We start from the raw sequence: 9,832 nt of genomic DNA, 5'->3' as shown, positions 1-9,832 counted from the left end.
CACTTCTCTGGCTTTGCCTGAAATATTAATGGTTCTTTGTTGATTTGAGGCTCTACCTACAGATATCAGTTATTGGGATTCATGTCTCTCTGTGTTAGAGTTCAGTGGAGCACACATGGAGACCCACATGCTGTGGGGCCTGAGGCTGACTGGATGATCACTTCAGTGGTGACAGCCTCAACCCTAGCACTCCATTCTTGTGCATCTTGACCCTTCACCTGTGTCTCCCCCTGAATCCCTCCAAACTATAGCTATCTTATAGCTGATGAACTTCAGTGCAATCCAGGACCTCTTTTATCTCTTTTGCTGAGTCTTGCATATGTGCTTTTTGTAAATGTTTATCCCAGGGAGGAAGATGGTCATTTTGGAGGAACTCCTTCATTGTGTTGATCTTTACAATTGTTTGTGTGAATGCTTAGTCACTCAGTTGTGTCCGACTCTTTGAGACCCCATAGACTATGACCTGCCAGTCTCCTCTGTCCATGGGATTCTCCAGGCAAGAATACTGGAGTGGGTTGCTATTTCCACCTCCAGGGAATCTTCCTGACCCAGGGACTGAACCTCTGTCTCCTGCATTGCAGGAGATTCTTTACTCAGAGTCATCAGGGAGGCCCTCACAATTGTTTCTGTTCAGTTCAGTAGCTCAGTCGTATCCAACTCTTTGCAACCCCATGGACTGCAGTACGCCAGGCTTCCCTGTCCATCGCCATCTCCCAGAGATTACTAAAACTCATGTCAACTGAGTCGGTGATACCATCCAACCATCTTCATCCTCTGTCATCCCCTTCTCCTCCTGCCTTCAATCTTTCCCAGCATCAGGGTCTTTTCCAATGAGTCAGTTCTTCACATCAGGTGACCAAAGTATTGGAGTTTCAGCTTCAGCATCAGTCCTTCCAATGAATATTCAGGACTGATTTCCTTTAGGATGGACTTGCAGTCCAAGGGACTCTTAAGAGTCTTCTCCAACACCACAGTTCAAAAGCATCAGTTCTTCAGGGCTCAGCTTTCTTTATAGTCCAACTCTCACATCCATACATGACCACTGGAAAAACAATAGCTTTGACTAGATGGACCTTTGTAGGCAAAGTAATGTCTCTGCTTTTTAATATACTGTCTAGGTTGGTCATAACTTTTCTTCCAAGGAGCAAGCATGTTTTAATTTCATGGCTGCAGTCACCATCTGCAGTGAATTTGGAGCCCAAAAAAACAATTGTTTAGCAACAGGGTATTTTTCAGATTCTCTGGTAAGGCTGGAATTCTGATGTGCTTTTAAAATTTAAATTATAAAAGATAGTAAAAACAAGAAAAAAAATCATCTCCACGTTATATCACACTATCTGACAATAAGCTAAATTATGAAATCTTTGAAAGCTCTAGAATGATAAAAATTTCAAATTGCCATTCTTTCTATTTTATGGAAACCCACAGCTTTAGTACATATAACAGTAGTTAACTTTTCTTCATTCTGCTTAAACTTTGGGAAAGGAGAGGTAGGAGCTTGATTCATTTGTACTTGCTGAGTAGAAAATAGCAAGCATCTTTACAATTTCATTAGCCTTATAAATAAAATTATTCAGGCAAAAATTATGCTCAGAAATAAATTCTTTAAATAATGTTGTGCTTAGTTCCTCAGTCATGTCTGACTCTTTGTGACTGTATGGACTGTAGCCCACCAGGCTCCTCTGTCCATGGGGATTCTCCAGGCAAGAATACTGGAGTGGATTGCCAGGCCCTCCTCCAGGGGATCTTCCCAACCCAGGGATCGAACCCAGGTCTCCTGCATTGCAAGCAGATTCTTTATCACTGAGCCACCACTGTCTAAGCCATCAGAGAAGCCCTTGAATAATGTTATGTATTATTTTTCCCTGCAGCTTAATTGCTTATTTTTCTTGGCTCCATCTATCATATACTGTCTTTATTCCCTAAGCTAAACATTTTCTAAGATATTTTCCCATTCAAATCACTTTTTTTGTACTTGAATAGTTCTTATCTTTTCCCTTGCCTTAGTCCACTTCCAAGAACAGACTTTTTGCCCTTATCATATTTTATTTTTAGGCAGTTTGGTTCAGCACCGTCTTTAAATCCTTTTAAATAGTAAGAATAACAACAGCAAGATGCTGGGGAAAATTGAGGGCAGGAGGAGAAGGGGATGACAGAGGATGAGATGGCTGGATGGCATCACCGCCACAATGGACATGAGTCTGAGTGAACTCCAGGAGTTGGTGATGGACAGGGAGGCCTGGTGTGCTGTGGTTCATGGGGTCATAAAGAGTCGGACACCACTGAGCGACTGAACTGAACAACGATATCTACAACACAAAGAACACTAACTATGTGCCAGAAACTGTTTTAAACACTTTAAATGTATTACCATTTCATGTTCTTAACAACTGCAAGAAGAGGTTACTATTATTAGTCTCATTTTCTGGATGGAGTACTTGATAACACAGAGAAGTAGCTAAGGTTGCAAACCTAGTAAGTGGTAGTGATAGGATTTAAACCGAGAAGGATTTAGTTTAACCACAAGGCTAATCTCTAGGTCCTGATAATATTTTATCCTTATAATGTTGCTTTATTTAATTTTTCCTTTCCCCGGATATCATCCTGGCCCAAGGCGTTATTTTCATTCATTGCTGTGTTCTTGATGTTCACTCAGGTCTTCCCTGGATCCCTCCCAACTATAGTTATCTCATAGCTAATGAACTTTAGTGCAACCCAGTACCTCTCTCAGAGGCTACTGAGAGGTGGAGGGCTACTTGCCCTCCTAAACTGAAAAATATTGTCTAAGATATTGTCTAAACTCAATATCCTAAGCAGGAAAGAATAGGCCTTTCATTAGTTTTAGCTTTATTTATTAAATAGCTTTATTTCCCTGGTGGCTCAGATGGTAAAGAATCTGCCTGTAATGTAGGAGACCTGGATTTTATCCCTGGGTTGGGAAGATCCTCTGGAGAAGGAAATGGCTATCCACTCCAGTATTCTTTCCTGAAGAATTCCATGGACAGAGGAGCCTGCCAGGCTATAGTCCATGGAGTCAAAAAGAATCAGACATGACTGAGGGACTAACACGTTCACTTTTCACCCAGAACAACACATATTTATGTGTACAATTTGATGATTTGGACATATGCAAACCCTGGTGATGCTATCACTACTGGCAAGGTCAGAGATACCCAAAACCTCCCAGAGTTTCCTTCTGGGTGTGTTTCTCTCTCTCTACCCCTCTCCCTCTCTCTCTCTTTGGTGGTGAGAACACCTAACATGAGATTTGTCAGGAAAGCAATTTTTTTTTGAGATTATTTTTAATGGGGACAATTTTTTAAAAAGTCTGTATTGAATTAGTTACAATATTGCTTCTGTTTCATATTTTGGCTTTTTGGTCAGGAGACATGTGGGAGCTTAGCTCCTTGCCCAGAGATTGAACACATACCCTCTGCGTTGAAAGGTGAAGTCTTAACCATTGGACCACCAGGGAAGTCCAGGGAAAATAATACTGTATTGGTAACTATAGGCACTATATTGTATAGCAGATATCTAGAACTTATTTATCTTGCATTACTGAAACTTTATGCCCATTGAATAATAATATTCCATTTCCCCTGTGCCCCTTGTCCCCAGCCTTCAGTAAGCACTATTGTAGTCTCTGCTGCTATGAGTTTGACTATTTTGGATACTTCATACAAGTGGAATCATGCAGTGTTTGTCTTTCTCTGTTGGCTTATTTCACTTGGCACACTTTTCTCCAGGTTCATCCATGCTGTTACAAATGGCAGGATTTCCTTCCTTCTAAAAGCTGGATAAGATTCCATTGTATGTATACACCACATATTCTTCTATCTGTACATCTGTTGATGGACACTGGAGTTGTTACCATGTTTTGGTCATGAGTTTTAGAACATATCAATAATCAGTAAGTTTCCTTCAAATCTGAAGTGGGAACTGAGGGAAAAGTGTCCTGTGAAAAGATGGCCCTTGAGAACAGGAGAAGTCATGCTTTTCTGGATTGAGTGGGATGGACTAGATATAGTGGAGCAGGCTCCTGTGACCCAATCGCTGACAGGGTTATGAATTTAGAATTTTGCACACACAAAAAAAGCCAAGTTTCTGCTTAAGGTAGGAGCAGCCTTTATAAATGGCTCATGCTGCAGGCAACACATGAGTAGAGAAGGTAATACTTCCACATCCTCCTGAGCCTGAGAAGTCCAGGAAGCTTGGAAGATGGTCAATACAGGAGGTTCTGAAGACCTGGCGAAGTCTTTGGGGACAAGAGATGGAAGTACATTCCTCTTCTAAAGAAGCCAGAGAGCCAGAAGGTTGTAGGCTGAATCTGACCCACAGACACGTTTTGTTTAATATGCTTTCCTGTTTTAAAGAACTTTAAATGTTATTTGCCAACATTAATAGTTGGGAGAGTTCACCCCAAAATTCAGATTCCTGATTTCTCTTGACTTCTTGCTCTTTACATTCTCACTTGGAAATAATCAGCTGGAAATGAGTAGTGATGATGCCCTTTAGACTGGCTTGAACTGTCTGGCTCTTTAGTGTCCCTTTTACTGTCAGTTATCTTTATATCTGGCCTGCCTCACTTATTCATGTTATCTGCTTAGCTTGTTGGGCATTAAAGTTTTCTACCTGTGAACTGCATCCTGAGCAGCTTATATATATCACTTCCCCAGGGAAATTTCTACATCTGCTTAACAGATATTTCCTGGAGCCATCTTAAAAAGGGTGTGAAAAAAAGATATATGCTGTATGTGCTTAATATTAATTTAACAATTTATCCACAAGAGTTGTGCTTCTCTGCAGTAATATGTAAGATATATAAGATTCCACTGTATGTATACACCACATATTCTTTTATCTGTTCATCTGTTGGTGGACACTTGAGTATCCTTCAACAAATGGGCTGGTGAGCTTGTTTAAAAATGCACCACGGAAAGTAAGAGAGAGAGAGCATATATCCTACTCAGGAACCAGTTTTGTGGAGACAGTGCTCCTTTTTAAAAGGGAAAGAACCACAGTGAGATTCCACTACATATGTATTAAAACAGTTAAAATAAAAAAGAGTGATAATATCAAGTGCAGATGAGGATGGGGACACACTAGATCTCTCATACATTATTGATGGGAAGGTAAAAGGATAATAGCTACTCTAGGAAATAGTTTGGCAGTTTCTTTAAAAAATTAAATATGCACTTACCATATGACGCATCAATCATAATCTTAGGTATTTACCCTAGAGAAATGAAAATTTAAGTACACACAAAAACATGTACACAGGTTTTCACAGCAGTTTTACTTATAATAGCAAAAAGGTTGGAAACAACCCAAATGTACCTCACCTAGGGAATGGGTGAACAGATTTTGGTACAGCCATACAATGGAATATCACTTAACAATCACAAGAAATGAATGTTTGAAACCTGTCACAACATGGATGGAACTCAAGGCCATTGCTGTTGTTTAGTCGCTCAGTAGTGTTTGACTCTTTGTGACCTCATGGACTGCAGCACATCAAGCTTCCCTTTCCTTCACCATTTCCCAGAGCTTACTCAAATTCATGTCCATTGAGTCGGTGATGCCATCCAACCATCTCATCCTCTGTCATCCCCTTCTCCTTCCCTCAATCTTTCCCAGCATCCGGGTCTTTTCTTATGAGTTGGCTCTTTGCATCAGGTGGGCAAAGTATTGGAGCTTCAGCTTCAGCATCAGTCCTTCCAAAGAATATTCAGGATTGATTTTCTCAGGATTGACTGGTTTGATCTCCTTGCAGTCCAAGGGACTCTCAAAAGTCTTCTCCAACACCACAGTTCAAAGCATCAATTCTTCAGGGCTCAGCCTTCATGGTCCAACTCTCATATCCATACATGACTACTGGAAAAGGGCATTATGTCAGGTAAAAACATCAAAAGGTTACATGCGATATGATTCTGTTTATATAACATTATTGAAATGACAAAACTATAGAGATGAAAAACAGATTGGTGGTTACTAGGAAACAGGGATAGTGTGGGGAGTTAGAAGGGGAGGTAAATTTGTGAATACAAGAATGTAGCATGAGGGAGTTTTTTTTGTGATAATGGAGCAGTTTCATATCCTGGTTGTAGAGGGTACAGAAATGACACATGGAATAAAATTGTACATGCTGCTGACAGGTGCTCAGTTGTGTCTGACTCTTTGCAACCCCATTGACTATAGCCTGCCAGGCTCCTCTGCCCATAGAATTTTTTCCAGGCAAGAATACTGGAATGGGTTGCCATTTCCTACTCTAGGGGATGTTCCTGACCCAGAGATTGAACCTGCATCTCTTATGTCTCCTGCATTGGCCAGCAGATTCTTTACCACTAGTGGCACCAATTCTTCAATCCAGGCTTCAGCAATACATGAACCAAGAACTTCCAGATGTTCAAGCTGGTTTTAGAAAAAGCAGAGGAACCAGAGATCAAATTGCCAACATCCACTGGATCATCGAAAAAGCAAGAGAGTTCCAGAAAAAACATCTATTTCTGCTTTATTGACACAAACCCTTTGACTGTGTGGATCACAATAAACTGTGGAAAATTCTGAAAGAGATGGGAATACTAGACCACCTGACCTGCCTCTTGAGAAACCTGTATGCAGGTCAGGAAACAACAGTTAGAACTGGACATGGAACAACAGACTGGTTCCAAATAGGAAAAGGAGTACGTCAAGGCTGTATATTGTCACCCTGCTTATTTAATTTCTATGCAGAGTACATCATGAGAAATGCTGGGCTGGAAGAAGTACAAGCTGGAATCAAGATTGCCGGGAGAAATACCAATAACCTCAGATATGCAGATGACACCACCCTTATGGCAGAAATTGAAGATGAACTAAAGAGCCTCTTGAGAAAAGTGGAAGAGGAGAGTGAAAAAGTTGGCTTAAAGTTCAACATTCAGAAAACTAAGATCATGGCATCCAGTCCCATTGTTTCATGGCAAATAGATGGCGAAACAGTGGAAACAGTGGCTGACTTTATTTTTCTGGGCTCCAAAATCACTGCAGATGGTGATTGCAGCCATGAAATTAAAAGATGCTTACTCCTTGGAAGGAAAGTTAGGACCAACCAAGGCAACATATTAAAAAGCAGAGACATTACTTTGTCAACAAAGGTCCGTCTAGTCAAGGCTATGGTTTTTCCAGTGGTCATGTATGGATGTGAGAGTTGGACTATAAAGAAAGCTGAGCCCTGAAGAATTGATGCTTTTGAACTGTGGTGTTGGAGAACACTCTTCAGAGTCCCTTGGACAGCAAGGAGATACAACCAGTCCATCCAAAAGGAGATTAATCCTGGGTGTTCATTGGAAGGACTGATGTTGAGGTTGAAACGCCAATACTTTGGCCACCTTAGGCGAAGAGCTGACTCATTCGAAAAGACCCTGATGCTGGGAAAGATTGAGGGCAGGAGGAGAAGGGGACGACAGAGGATGAGATGGTTGGATGGCATCACCAACTCAATGGACATGAGTTTGGGTGGACTCCGGGAGTTGGTGATGGACAGGGAGGCCTGGCGTGCTGCAGTCCGTGGGGTCACAAAGAGTCGGACACGACTGAACAACTGAAGTGAACTGAGTGCCACCTGGGAAGCCCAAAATTGTGCAATACACACACACACACACAAATGTTTTTTTAAAAATGGTAAGAAATAAGTTCTGCTGCTGCTGCTGCTAAGTCACTTCAATCGTGTCCGACTCTGTGCGACCCCATAGACAGCAGCTCACCAGGCTCCCCCGTCCCTGGGATTCTCCAGGCAAGAACACTGGAGTGGGTTGCCATTTCCTTTTCCAATGCATGAAATTGAAAAGTGAAAGTGAAGTCGCTTAGTTGGGCCCAACTCTTAGCGATTCCATGGACTGCAGCCTACCAGGTTCCTCCGTCCATGGGATTTGCCAGGCAAGAGTACTGGAGTGGGGTACCATTGCCTTCTCAGTCTACTAAAAAATATTGTACCATTGTCAGTTTCCTGGTGTTGATATATTTCTAAAACTCTGTTGCCATTGGGGGAAGATGAGTGAAGGGTAAATGGGACTCCTTATACTATTTTTGCAATTTCTTGTGAGTCTTTAATTATTAATTTTTTTTTAAAGGAAAGTAGGCTGAATGCCTAGGATTGGTATTGGGGAAGTGAGCAAGAGGAGCATGAAGAAGGCAGACTGGGGCTCTGAGAACTATTACCAGAAGTTTAACCTACCAAAGGCTTAAACTTGCTCCGTGTCATCACTTCTGCTGTCACTACCCCTTTATGCTCTTTATTCTGCCCATGTTAGACAGTTATTCCTCTATTATTTCTTAGTTATGGTACTGAGTAGAGAACTAGGTCTATTCCTGATGATAGGCCAATCAATCTTAGCCTACTGGGTGTAATCTCCAGGCCTTTAATTCTTTTTAGTTATTAGTTTTCCTATTACCTAATATTCAGTGTCTGCCTCTTTGCTGCCAGAGGTGTTTTTTTTTTTTTAATATCTGAATTTGATGCCATTGCAGATGCTAGAAGTTGCCAGAAGGCTGTCCTCCAGATAACTGTCCCTTGCTCTAGCTTGTATCAATGTTTTGTTGCAATTAGCGTTCAGAATATGCACTGTCATCTTATTAAAATTTATATTTTTTAATGAAGAAAGCACAGGAAGAGTTGACTGTGGAGCTGTGGTTTACCCTTGCTTTTTCTTAGTTACCTGTGTCTAAATTAAGCTGAACCTCTGGGCTTCTGCTATTTCTAAACAGGCATCACGATTTACTAAGGTTAATGCCTGGGGGAACATTAACCTTGCAGACACTAATCTAATTCAGTGCCATCACAAGTGCATAATGCAGGAGTTTGGAGTTTTGCCAAAAAGCACTATTCGAATGAAGATTCATTTGGCAAGGGGTGAGAAGGTGGGTGTGGAGAAGGGAAGAAGAACTCCAGAAATGGTTATATAGATATTTTAATGATTTCCCTTTCCCTTTCCTCTCAGGGGTTATATTTAAGTATTGCAGAGAGACGCTAAATAAATCTTCAGACTATTATGAAGAAATCTTAATGAAGGTGTTTCATCCCATGATACCTTTCTGATCTCACAATCAACATTCACTGAGCATCTATTTTACATGGCTGACCTTGTGCTAGGGTGTGGACACAAAGATGAGTAATTGTAAGCCACTGCATTATGCACGACACCTCACAGCGCCCAATAAATGTTAGTTGAATAAAGGCACCATTAAGGAGGTCACAGTTTGGCTAAGGTCACTTAAAGGTCCTCCAAGTCTTGAGACATTAACTGTGCAATTCTAGCTCTACATAGACCATTACCAAGTTTTTGCCATACAGAGACGTTTTGGGCCCGAAGTTAAGTGAAGGGGAAACACCATGTAAGATCTTGCCCAATAGGATCCAGGGCTAGGTCTCTTGATCCTTTCCTGTGCTCACACCTTGCGTATGTTTGCAGACACTAAAGGGGTTTTCTAGATTCAAGGGCGCAGGGCTACCGCCTGTGGGACAGGTAGCATTTGGGATGGTAGTGACTGGGGGTCACAGCGGAGAGGGCTGGGGAAGAGAGGAGAAACGAAAAAGCCCCCAAACTCTGATAGATAACCTTTCACCTGGGTTCCCACCCGACCATTCCTTTGCCCTGGGCCTGAAATGCACCCGACCACTGAGTCCTCCACGTCTCAGGGAGTTAGGCACTGATTTATACTGAAGCCGGACCCCCATCTCAAAGACATTTCCTCAGTTCTGATCTTTTTCAAATTGCTTTCCTTCCGGGTCCAGCCCGAAGGGACCCTGCGGCTCAGGGCCAGCTTCCCGGACCACGCCGGTCTGGTGACACGCAGG

The sequence above is a fragment of the Bos javanicus genome, chromosome 1, assembly GCF_032452875.1.
Source record: "Bos javanicus breed banteng chromosome 1, ARS-OSU_banteng_1.0, whole genome shotgun sequence".
NCBI classification, from domain to species: Eukaryota; Metazoa; Chordata; class Mammalia; order Artiodactyla; family Bovidae; genus Bos; species Bos javanicus.
The sequence above is the reverse complement of the archived record's forward strand: the minus strand, read 5'-3'. Positions refer to the sequence as shown.